The sequence below is a fragment of the Pteronotus mesoamericanus genome, unplaced genomic scaffold (genome assembly GCF_021234165.1).
Source record: "Pteronotus mesoamericanus isolate MK-2021 breed Mesoamerican mustached bat unplaced genomic scaffold, CSHL_Meso_final scaffold_99, whole genome shotgun sequence".
In the NCBI taxonomy this organism is placed as follows: domain Eukaryota; kingdom Metazoa; phylum Chordata; class Mammalia; order Chiroptera; family Mormoopidae; genus Pteronotus; species Pteronotus mesoamericanus.
Window position 1 is genome coordinate 15,216,678 of NW_026555330.1, and position 12,425 is coordinate 15,229,102.

General features: G+C 61.8%; 1 protein-coding gene across 2 annotated transcripts in view; it reads left to right on the forward strand.

Moving 5' to 3' along the window:
- Positions 1–12,425, forward strand: part of CARMIL1 (capping protein regulator and myosin 1 linker 1) — a 138,929-nt gene that overhangs the window by 37,201 nt on the left and 89,303 nt on the right. The gene's annotated exons all lie outside the window — the stretch shown is intronic.

Below are 12,425 nucleotides of genomic sequence, written 5' to 3' on the forward strand. Positions count from 1 at the left end.
GCCTTCCCGTGCAGCACAGCCGGGCTCGGTCCGGAAGCAGCGTGGGGGAGGTGACCGCAGGGGGCGGGGGCGGCGCTGTCCCCACGCAGGCGCCCGCCGCGCTCTGGAAGCCCCTCGGGACGGCGGTTGCGTTACGTGGCCATTGTGGCCGAGCCTCCAGGTATCTCCCCGGTGATTTTATCACCCGTGGAAATCCACGCAACCACTACAGCGCAGGCAGGTTCTAATGCGGGGACCCTTCCAGAATCATGGCCAGCTCCGCCCCCACTCCCGACAGCCACTAGCCTGTCCCCAGCGCTGTAATTTTGTCACTTCATGCATGTTCTATAAATGGCCACGACCTTTGAGGCTGGCCTTTCTGCATGCTGGGCCCCTGAAAACCACGGCTTCAGGCTCTGCTAAAATTTTGCACTGTGGGGATTATGGATTCTCTTCCATAGACAAGGGAGAGAAGGCTCTGAGAGGCACCCCACCCCCCAAACGGCGCAGCCAGTGGACCTGGCAGGGTGCCCAGGGGCGCCGGCTCTCGGCTTTGGTGCCTTTGACTCCGACTTGACCTTTCTCCAGGTTCCGGGGACTCACATTCTGTTCTTTTATGTGTACGGTTCTCCTTTTCTCAAAATAAAGACTGTGAGAAACACGTATTTAAAACGAGGCCGGGTTATTTTGGGAGGGCAGAGGCTGGGCCTCTTTCCTGCCGGCTCTATTTTGGGCTCAAGCCCAGGGTCGCCGTGTCTGTGCTGACCTCTCGCCACGGGATGCCCGAGCGGCGCAAAGGCAGAGGGTGGTCGCGGGCGGGGTCCTCGCCTGCCGCGGCTCAGGCCCACAGGCCTCGTCCTCGCAGCCGACCGAAGGCCATGCTCGGCCGCGAGCCTTGGCTGCTGGGGCGCCACGCAGGTCCCTGAGCCCTTGGGACCCGTCGCTGCCAGGCAGACGCCGTGAGCGCAGCAGGGCCCTGGGAGGGCGGGGCGCGCCTGCGTCTGTGGCCGCAGCCACGTCGGACGCCCTGGATTGCCGAGCAGGCCCCCGGTGCTGGGACACGGTGGCACTGACACATCCACGAGGGACACAGTTTTTAACAAGATGACGAAACCATGAGCAACATGGGGACTTTTGGTGGCCTTGGAATTCCCCAGAGAGCCTCCTCTTTCAGCATCTTGAGCTGCCCGTTTCCCACTGAATCCCCTGAGGTGCCGCCTGGCTGGCTCGCCCTCCCTGCCCCCAGGCCCTCGCCGAGTCGCCCAGTGGCCCAGTCGCAGTGTGGCCTTTTGCCTGCAGTGTCCCTGAGACATAAAGCCGCAGTCCCCTCCCCGGCCCCCCACGCCGTGGGCAGCATCTTCTGCGCCCGGCGCCTTGTTTCTGGGCTGGCGGCTCCGCCGCCCCCCGGCTGGAATGCGAGGCTCCCCGGGCGGGGATTGTGTCTGTTTTGTCCCCTGCTGTACCCAGCAGCGTGGTAGAACAGTGCCTGGCACGTGTCGGTCCCCTGGGACGTCGTTAGAGTAAACAGATGTTTCGGGGAGAGGTCTCTGGGCATTCAGGTGTGGGACCCGAGGCACAGGCCGCCCAGGTCGGCGACGGGCAGGCGTTCCTTTGAGTCAGTTTAGACCAACTCTGTCCTTTCGTGCTCACGGGGAGCCTCTGACGTTTCTGATGGAAAACGAGGACTCTGGGGACGTGCGGGCTACTCACCAGCAGGTCCAGGGCCACTGAACCCTCAAACTCTCCCAGGGCTGTTTATACTTTGGCCAGAATGGGCCGTGAGCTCAAGGTCTGCAAAGCGATCCCGCGTGAGTTTGCCGAGTGACATCTTCCATCTTGCGATAGAAGAGTTTTCACGTGCTGGCTGTTGCTGTGAGCACTGGTTTCGCTCCCATGTGTGGGAGCCCTGTGCCCCCCGGTTTGATTGGGGGCGGTGACCTGGGGCTGGGTCCTGTGCCCTTTCTCGGTGGAAGACGAATCGCGACAGAAGTGGACTTCTGGTGTCCATTGTTTGGGGCTATTTTTGTTAGTGCTGGGAATGGAAAGAGAAATATTGCTCCAGGGGTACTTTGGGCGGCGTATGCTCTGGCGGAAAACGCACAATGTTGCCTTTGACAAAGCTGGGTGGGGGAGGGAGGCCTGGTCCCTGTGGGGCTGCGTCGTGGTCTGGGGAGACCTCGGAGGGTGGCCGCTCCTCCTCCAGGAGGGGGGCTGGCGCTGCTGGGGGCGCCCCTCCGGTGCCCGCAGGACCCCAGCTGCATGTGGCTGCCCGGGCCTCCCTGTCACGGGCCGTGGACAACTTCAGAGCCGGGAGGGCCCGGCTTGAAGCGTGGAGCGTGTGAGGGCAACGTGAAGCTGTTCCCATGGGGAGACGCCCCCCCGTGTGAGGACTTGCTTCCCAGCGGCTCCCACTCTCCTTCAGTATCTGGAGACGCCTGTGACCCGCTGTCTCCGCGCCGGGCTAGACTTCTCCGTCAGCTGAACTCGCGAGGAGAGACTGGGGTCTTCGATGGAGCTCTGTCCTCCGGAGGCTTCCTTAGCCAAGGTGTCGCTGGATTTACACGACTCGCACAGCTCAGAGAGCACGCACTTAATTTCTGAGAACGCGCAGTTCGCTGCCCTTTGCCCACCCAAAGGGGGCTCGGCGGAGCTCAGGAAATAACGCTTTTCACCTCTGGCGATGATTTCCGTGACGCCGCTGGGGGAGACGCGGGCGGCCGCAGAGAGCAGCGGGGACAGAATCACGAAGCTGTCGGTGACGCTGCCCAGCCTGCCGTCACTCCCAGAACTCACGGGGCGGAAAGCGGACGCCCTCCAATATGCGCCGGCTGCGTGAAGATTGGCGGTTTCGTGGGAAGCTGGACACGGGCAGCCGGTGTGGCGACAAGGCAGGCCTGGGCTGAGCGTCCTGTGGAACACCCGGTGCGGAGCAGCATGGCCAAGAGCATGAGGTCTCGCTGATGCCCAGATCCGTGGGGCTTCCTGGGGCTCTGCGTCCCCCCCCCCCCCCGAGTCCCCTGCCCGTCCGCAGAAGTGCTGCCGTGTCTAGAGGTGGAATTACTGAGGCTTTGCATGTCTGTAAGTTTTTTTTTTTCACATATGCATGTCACTGTCCTTTGTCCCAGGCATGCTTTATGACCACAATTTTGAATTGGTCAAAATATGTCGTATTGACCAGCACGTTGTCTGACACGGCATGATGGTGGGTGTACAGCACGGAATTATAATGAAGCTGTTCTGTTAGGAGGATGTTTTGCCTTTGCCATTGGAGCAAGAAAATTTCACACGGTCTTATTTGCCAGTATTTTGGCTGGGTTTAAAAACCCGGACGCGACTGGATTACGTGTTCTTTCCAGTGTTGCAGTAATGGAGAGTTCACGTAGCCGCGTTTACCTGAAGTTTCGGGAGTCTCTCCCTGGGCTCAGGGGACTGACGGAGGTGTCTGCACAGGGCCGGGGCCGAAGGCTGGGCTCCCGTGTGGGGCGCGGGGCGCACTCGGGCAGGTCCCACGCGGCTGGCCCTGCCCCGGCGCCTGCTCAGTGGCTGAGTGCGGCACTGTGCTTTCCGTTGTCTTCTAAAGTTCTTTCAGGGTCCCCCAGCTGCTTCCCGGGGAACCGGGAGCTCCAGGCTCCTGTCTCCGCGCCGCGTGGCTCTGTATGCTCCCCGCCCCACGCTGTCTGGTGGCTTCAGCCCCCTCTGGCCCTTCCCATCTGCCCCCCCCCACACGCTGTTCCTTGAGGTGGCAAATTCCTGAAGAGGCCGCTGACGCCCCGCCCCGGCAGGGCTGGGCCCGGGGCGGTGTGGCGTCTCTGAGCGCTGGCGCCGACTCTCCCTCCGGACTTGCAAGGGAACTGGAAGGTCTGAAAGGTGCTTTCTGGGGAAGCAGCCGCCTCCGCCCTGCCCCCCATCCCATGAGCCCCTGTTGTTTTATTTTAATCCTCACCGGAGAAGATCTTTATTAATTTTAGAGAGAGAGGAAAGGAGAGCCAGAGAGAGACAGAGACAGAGGAGCATCAGTCGGTTGCCTCCTGTACACAGCCCAACCAGGGGTCAAACCCGCAACCTTTTTCGGTTTGCAGGACGATGCTCCAACCCACTGAGTCACCGGCCAGGGCTGCGCCCCTTGTTTTTAGAGCTCAGCCTTTTTTTAAAGGCAGAAACTCGCCGATGAGAGCCCCGCGGCCCAGCGCTGCGGCCTACCTCGGGTCGCCGCCTTTGCAGCGGCCTCTAGGCCCTGGCTTCCTCGGGCAGGATTGCCCGTGGGAGCCGGCTGCCCCTGCCAGCTCTTGGCGAGCCCCTTCGCCTCGCCCTGGAGCTCCCGCAGCAAGCCAGGCAGTGCGCATGGACACAGGCACGTTTGGCGAGGAGCAAATGCCAGGCTCCGGCCCGTGCCAAGTGCGTTAGAACGCAGGGACAGGGTGTCGTGCATGTAGTTCCATTATGCAGGGTCAGCCTGCGGAATTAGCTCAGGAGGGGGCCTCCTTAAGGATTTTCCAAGCACGGGATCTGCATCTCGGAAGGGGGCCTGGGTGCCCCTGCTTCACCGAGACCTCCGTGCCTGCGGGGCCGAGAGGGAGAAGTTCAAGGGCGGGGCGTGTTCTTCTTCAGCGGCACACGTGGCGCTGTAAGAGCAGTGAGGTTGCCCGTGTGTGAGCGGGGAGCACACGGAGTTTTCTGCGGCCGTGTTTACAGTGGAGGGCGTGCACTCTGATGATCATCAGTTCAGCTGTCAACTCTAAGGACACGAACGGTGTGTTGAAAGGAAATGTGGAAAATGGCCATCAGGTGTCTGCGTGGTCCGCTTGCTCCCGGGAGGAAGAGACAGGGGTTTCGTGTGCGGCCCGGCCCTGCTGGAGCCCCATGGTGCCCGCGGAGACACGGGAGGCGGCTTCCCCCGACCTCCGCACTGTGGCTGCCGCACCCTGGAGCCCTTCTGAGTGAGGACGTGGGCGGACAGGCCGCCCCGGGGGGCAGCAGCGCCTTGTGTGCATCCTCGCCCCCGGGCGAGCACCTGTCGGCTGGAGGCCGCGCACACCTGGGCCCCCCGGACAGGCCCGGCCGGTCGCAGGCCTGGCTCAGCCCTTCGGAGCTGGGTGGTCTCCGTGAAATTTCACAGCTTCCCCTGCGTGCTCCAGGAGAAGGGCGGCCGCGCTAGATAACACAACGCCTGCAAAGCCTTGAGCACGCGGCCTGACCCCTGAGGGTGCCATCCCGACCTGTGTGCGGCAGACACACACCGTGCGTGCCCCGCCCCCTAGACGCTCGCAGCCCGGTGGGGCCGCAGGTGCACGTGTCGACGCGGGAGGCGGAGGGACACCGCCCCGGGAGGTGAGGCCCGGACAGAGGCAGGGCTGCGCTTCGGGTCCCCAGGCCGTGCCGCCCTGAGGGCTGGGCGAGTGTCGCGGGCTTCGTGTGAGGTCCCGACGCGCGGGCTGGGTGCCAGCGGGGCCGTGAGGGAGGCTGAGCAGGTGGGAGAGGGGGAGGGGGGGCTTGGCGGTTGGCAGGGAAATCCCGGCCCCCCCGGCGGAAGGAGAGGCCTCTGAGCGGGCTGGGCGCTGTGGCCGCGGGGAGAGAGTGGGCGGAGGGCCCGCGGTGCGCGGTCAGGCCGAGGTCAGGCCGAGGTCAGGCCGAGGTCAGGCCTGCGCTCTCCGCGCCCCGCCTCTCCTGCCGCAGCGCCGGGCGGGCGGCTGCTTCCAAAGGGCGCGCTTGCCGCCGCCTCTGCCTGGGCCGCCGCGGGCCCCACGCTTCCCTTGTTCTTTCTGCTGTTTCTCTTTCGTTGCTCAGGCCTCATCTTCTTAGGGGGCACGTTTACTCAAGATGGGGAGCGAGAGCGAGGTGCCGCGTGGCCTTGCGCCTGGCTCATTCCTGGGAAGCCTTCAGTTTCTTTTCACCTTCTTTGTGCACTTTTTTCTTCCCTTGTTTTCGCATCCATGGGATTCACTCTGTTCCAGAACGTCTCTCAGAGGCTTTGAAAAGTCTATCATGGCATAAATCACGGGGCCAAAAACGTGTCCTTGCTAGGCTTCCTCTTTCTTTTCCTCCCTCCCTCCCTTCCTTTTTTTGAGGGATGTGTTCGGTGGATCTCAATTTTGAGGGTATAAATAAAACCAGGGTGACCAGAAGTAAACAACATATTCAATTAACTTCTGTCAAGAGGGGGAACCCGCTCTTGCGTCCTCGTGGCTGGACTAACAATACATGTGACATAAGACAGATTAACAGGAGAAAAACCAATTTAATTTTGTGTGCACGGGAGACCGTAAAATTGGTGCCCAGAAAGTGACGCAAAAGCAGGCAGCTTTTCTATCTTTTTACTTGAAGAAACATACTCTGGTTTCTCTTCAGATCGCATAAATCTTTCGCCTTTTACTTGAAGAAACAAGAATGCTGTGAGCATTGGACAGGACAAAGATACGTGGTTTTGGGGGCTCATTAGTGAGGAATCTAAGCAGAGCTTGCGTTTGGGCGGTAAACCAGTGGAAAAACGACAAGGTTTGCTGCTACATGTTCATCGCCCCGAGTTCCCGCACTCTGTGGGTGAGGGCGTCTCGTCCGCCTCTTCCTCCCTCCAGCTACAGGGAGGGCACCTGTCACGGGGGGCTCCTCCCCTGTGCTCAGGGGACACAGACGGGGTCACTGTCCCTGCATCGACAGCCCCTTAAGTCACTTACATTCAAAATGATTAAAATACACCAAAGTGGCCTTCGCGAGGGAGCGGCCCTGGGCCCCGACACTTGTAAATAACTGCACCTGCGTAAATCTCCCTGGTTATTTATAGAAGTGCGTTTTACTGGACACTCAATAGCACGTGGTGCCGAGAGTGGACTCTGGCGCTTCCCCTGCAGGGGGGCGGGCCCTCCGTGTGGTGTGGCCGCCGCCGCCGCCGCGGGTAGCGCAGGATGTGGCTGGTTTGCAATAAAACTTTATTACGGAAATAGACACTGAGCCATATTTGGCTTTCGGAAGCAATCAGTGAATCCTGCCCTAAGAGAGAGCTCTAGAAAGGGAAGGTAAAATGAGATAAATCACCACGTTTCCAGATAATTAACTCTACCAAGCGCCAAGAAAAACCAAATTTTTTTCTTCCATTGTGTGGAGTGCACTTCATGTTCAGTAAGGAGTTTGAAACAAACCCTCAATATCTTCATCTGTGGTTTTTTGTTTGTTTGTTTTGTTATGCTTTTAAATGTAGAACCTGAGGTTCCAACAAGCCGGTCCTGTTCAGCTGCCATTTATTTGTTCAGCGTTTCCTTTGTCCCAGGCGCCTGCGGGCGAGGGCGACTCCGGCATGGTCTGGGCTCGAGCGCTTCCTCTCGGGAGCTGTGCTGCGCCCGCCGCAGCCCCCACGGGCGCCCTGGGCCGCGTCGAGCACCCGGCCTGGCACCGCGCCGCCTGCCCCTCCAGAGGGGCTGCCTGGGGCCGTCCACCGCGCCTTCCCCGCTGCCAGCGCCGGGGGAACCGTGTGTTTTCCCATCTCTCCACTTCTGGGTGGCTAGAAGCAGCGGGCTTGGATTTACAAAGGGCTGGAAATACCTGTTTTAATAACTTGCCCACCTCTCAGTCTCGATATTTCAAGAAGCTGTGTGTTTTCCTGCCTGTTTTCGTTCTCGCTCAGTCACCGGGGTTCACTTTTAGAATTTCCGTAGGTCCTCCCCGCCAATTACAGCCCGGCCCCGCCCCATGGCAGGGGGTAGCGCGTGGCGCTGAGCCGCGCCGGGCGCACATTCTGCCTCCTGCCACCTTTCCGGGCACTGTGGCTGGAAGCGAGCCAGCCTGGCTGGTGCAGGGGGGATGGGCAGCCGGGTGGAGGGGCGGCTCAGCCGTCCCTCCGAGTGGGTGGGAGGCGAACCCCCAGGGCCGGGCCTGCTGAGCACCGCTGGCCAAAGGCACCGCATCGATGCCTCGGCACTGGCTGAGAGTCACTGCCATTTCTAGATTGGCTTTCTGGTTGTCGCTCCTGGAGCAGAGAACCCGCCCCGTTCTCCCCCGAGAATGTCCCCCCGAGAATGTCCCCGGTTCGTGGGGCGGCGCGGACCTCATAGCCTGGGAAGTGAGGTGAAGCGCAGCAGCACCGCCATCCAGAACCAGGGCCCGCCCTGCGGTCCTTGCCGCCTGTGCGGGGTGATCGTCACGCAGCCTGGTCCTGGTGGTTTCCTCGGGGAAGACTAACCGAGTCACTGTGACCTTCTGAAGGGCCCTCATCCTGTGTCGCCCCGTCATTCCTCCCTCCAAACACCCAGGATCGCTGACGTCTGCCGAGGCTGGAGGGCCGTGCTAGGTGCTGGGGTGCGGGGACTCCTCAGATAACCTTCCTGTCTGGGGTGGGCGTCACGGTAGTTCTCAGGGCGGCGGGGTGGGCTGAGCGCAGCGACGGAGGTGCGTGCGGCCTCGCGGAGGACAGGGTGCGCTTCCCCGTTGGGGTGCTCAGCTCTGAGACAGCGACCTGTGCTCGGCGGCGCAGCGGCAGGCAGCGTCTGAGGCTAGGCTTTTCATTACCGTCTCTGGGCTTTGAAGATGCAGAATTTAGAACTTGCCCTTGGGGGCATTTCATTCAATTCAGCAAACCGCTCACTAGATGGGGCTGCTGAAGGGAGTGGGGTGGGGCCGCTGGACCCAAAGGGGACCCGTTTGGTGGCTGCGGTGGCTTCTCATCCACACGAGCCTGCCACGCCCATGGATGGCGGCGACTTTGTCATGATAGTGAAAACGTCTTCCGTACAAGAGCGAGGCCTCGGGGGAAGCAGCGAGCGCATAGCACGTGCGTGTCGTCTGCCGTGGGGCGATCTCACGGGACCGTGGGCCCTTTCCTGGTGGGCCGTGACTTCTTCGCCACTGGCTGTGAGTTGGCAAAGGGACGCTGCCGTTCTGCTGTCTTCCGGGAGAATGGAAAGGAAACCACAGAGCTTTGCGGGAGGCTGTTCACAAGGAAACAGTGACTGAAAAGGGAGGCCTCGCGCGTTGGGCAAGTGGGGGCCTCCAGACCCGCCGAGCCCGCGACGTGGCCTCGCGCCTTGTGTGGGAAGAGCCTGGGCATCCGTACGCTCCCGCGTGTCCTGCACGGCCTTGTTCTCCGGAACCCAGGAGTCGAGGCCGGAGAGATCGAAAGGCCATGGGCCTTACATCGGGGTGGAGGGGGAGCGGCGTGTCCGTCCTCGAGGAAACAGCCGACGGAAATGAAGCTTCAGGGACGTTAGTTCTGTCGGGTTCAAGGCCAAGGCACTGAGCCCGGGCAGTGGCGTCACGTTCCCCCTTTAAAGGCGGTTTCCCCACTCTCCGACGGCGGGCATGACCACAGCGCGAAACAAGGGGCGCGGCCGCAGGGAGGGGCTCCGCGGCTCCTGGCTGGGGACGTCCGCCCCCGGGGCTGCGGCGCCCCTGTGCCCATGTCCGCAGAGTGCCCGGGGTGCGCCCCGCGCTGCTCTCCCGCCCGGGGGGGCTCTGCCTGCGGGGATCCATGGGCCTCATCCAGGAGATGCGGGCGGGCCTCCGTGTCTCACGTGGAGCCTGCTATGGACTGAGTGTTTGGGTCATGGGTGAAGCCCCGTAGCTTTGGGAGGAGGCGCCTGGGCGCAGTGATTAGGTTGTGGGCTGAGGCCCTGCTCAGGGGTTGGACGCCCCGCCAGAAGGCAGCGGACAGCTGGCTCGCTCGCTCTGCCGGGTGACGCCCCGGCAGCAAGCCGGGGGCTCGTCTCAGGAACCGGACCGTGGCCTCGCACGTGCCGACCTCGGGCACCACGAGCAGCGCACGGTCGCCCCTGGGACTTGCCCTGCAGCCCCGGCCGACGGGCCAGGGTCCACGGGCCACGTTCGGAGGAATCGGCCCTCGACCTGAAGCGAGATGTTTAAAACGCACGGTACTGCCTCGTCTATGTTTTTTAGAACTTTGAGTCCTTACGTTTTTGTAGTGTTAGCTGCTTAAGCACGAGTCAGATTGGAAGTAGTCAGTCACCTTGAAGCCTCAAGAGGAGTAATTGCTGGGGCTGAGCCCGGCGTTTCCTCTCTGGAGGCTGAGCTGCGAGGCCTGGGGTGGGGAGCCCCTGAGTCAGCGCAAGAAGAGGGACGGGTCCCGTGCGTGCCCGGCGACCACAGCCAATTACGTGGGGAAGGCAAGCGAGCGCTCGCTCGGGGCGGCCGCGGCCAGGTCCCCGGGCCGGCGCTGCGCTGCGGCTCCTGCTAATTACGGGAGGACGCGCACTCAGCAGAAGGCGCCCCGGGAACGGAGACTCAGCAGCAGACGTCTGAGCCTGCCGCGGGGGCCGGCCCCTCCGCGGGACCAGACAGCGCGTTGGGCTGCTGCGGGCAGCACCCTGCTCACCTGGGACCCCCGGGGGCGCCTTAGCTTCCCTGCGATTTCTCTGGTGGGCGTGGCGAGTCCAAAAAAGAAAAGAAAAAAAAAAGGAAAGAATGAAATACTGCACACCAACGCTACCTACTTGGAAATGTCTTCCTGGTTACAGATTTATTCCCTTTTGCCTTAGCAGCGGAAAATAATCTGAGGCAATGTCGCCAAGATTGTTTACTTCATCTCTTTTCATTCTTTCGCCTAAACTTACCAACACGTCCCCCCAAAGTGCAAATTAAAATTGCAGCGGGGCACGGGCTCGTGCAGGTGCCTCCCGTCAGCGTGCGGGGATGCGCGTCTGCACGTCGCGGCCTTGGGGGCCGTCGCGTTAAGAATTTGCCCCCCCCCCGGGCGGGCGAGCCGAGCCAGGGGCCCTGTGACGCCCTGTGAGCGCGGACCCGACGGCGACGGAAGAACTGCTCTCGGTCAAGAACAAGGCACCTTCCATGGTCGACCTTTGGTGCACTGAAAATTTGGACACCCCTTGCTCCAGGCTCATGGGCTTCTTGGGACCGGCAGAGGCTCTGTGAAGATGAGAGTTACTGGGCTGACAGGGGCGAACACGTTGTACAAACTCCACGTGCGCCGTTCTCTCACGTGGCGCCTGCCTACCGCGTTGCGTGGGCACCCCCCCCCCCCCCAGTGCTCGTCTCCTTCCTTCGCCATGTAGTTCGCCCCTCACCCTCTTCAGCCTCCCCCCCGCCCCCCCTCTGGTCGTCACCGAGCTGTCGTCTGCGTTTCTGAGTTTGCGTGTTCCTTTACTGCTTTCTGTTTTCTGTCCCACATGTGCGCGAGATCCTAGGGTCCTGGCCGTTCCCCCGGCCTTATTTCGCTTCACCTGACGCGCTCAGGATGCATTCTGTTGCCGTGACTGGTGGCGCCTCACCCTTCCTTGTAGGCGAGGAGCCTTCCGCCAGAGACAGGCGCCATGACTCCTCTACCCAGGCGTGCGCTGAAGGGCACGCGGGCTGAGCGTGCGTGCGCGGCCCGTGGGCATGCAGACGGGTGCAGCCGCTGTGGGAAACGGTACGGAGGCTCCTCCAAAAATCAGGACAGAGTCACCGTATCACCCAGAAACCCCTCTTCAGGGTAGCTACCTGACGCATTGGAAAACATATTTTTCTAAAGATATATGTGCGCCACGTTCACTGTAGCGTTATTCACAGCAGCCAAGACAAGGCTGAGGCTTTTTAAATTAAAAAAAAAAAAAAAATCCCAGTTAGGCTGTTTCCGGTTGCTCTGCGCAGCGTCCACTCCGCTCCGCCCGGCCGTGGGAGCGCCGCCGGGGACGCCCCCTTACCCCCCGCTGGGGCTGCGTCCCAATAAAAGCTTATTTATAGAAACAGGTGGCTGGTCCCCGGCAGGCCTTCCCACTCATGACACAGGTGCGTGAGAAGGGTGGTGGCCCAGTTTTCCACGGAATTGGGGGCCAGAGACCACACGAAAACGAGGCGTTGTTTCGTGTGGGAGGATGCAGAGCACCGGGAGCTTTCCCGTGTGACGTGCCCTGGACTGGCTAGGAGCACTGTGTGTGTGTGTGTGTGTGTGTGTGTGTGTGTGAGAGAGAGAGAGAGAGTCTGCGTGCGCATGTGAGTGTGGACATGTGTGTGTGCATGCGTGTGCATGCACGTGGAGTGAGTGTGTGCACGTGAGGCCGTGTGTGTATGTGCTTTCAGCCGCTCCCCCCACCCCGATCCGAGGCCAGCAGCCAGGCGGGGGCGGGGAGGGGGTTCTTCGGGACCCACCAAGCGTGTAGCCCTGTGTCAGCTCCCGCCCCCCTGCGCGCAGAGCGACGAGGAGGCACAGCTCTCAGCGCGTCAGTGGGTGGGGTTTTTCACTCCTGCGTCCACGTGCGGCTGTACAGCTGTGCCCACAGTGGCCACCGTCGCGGGAAGGGCTGGGGCCCTGGGGTCCCACCTTCCCGCCACGCCCCCTTCCAAACTCCCCGAGAACAGCCCCGGCGCCCCTGGGGCCAGCTGCCCTCCGGAACCGGGGCCCTGCCTTCGCAGCCTGGGCCCCTCACGATGCTTTCTCTTCAAGCCCATAATTTTGGCCCGTGTCCCACTTGTGAGGGACGCCGTGCGCTGAGCGTGCCTTGGAAATA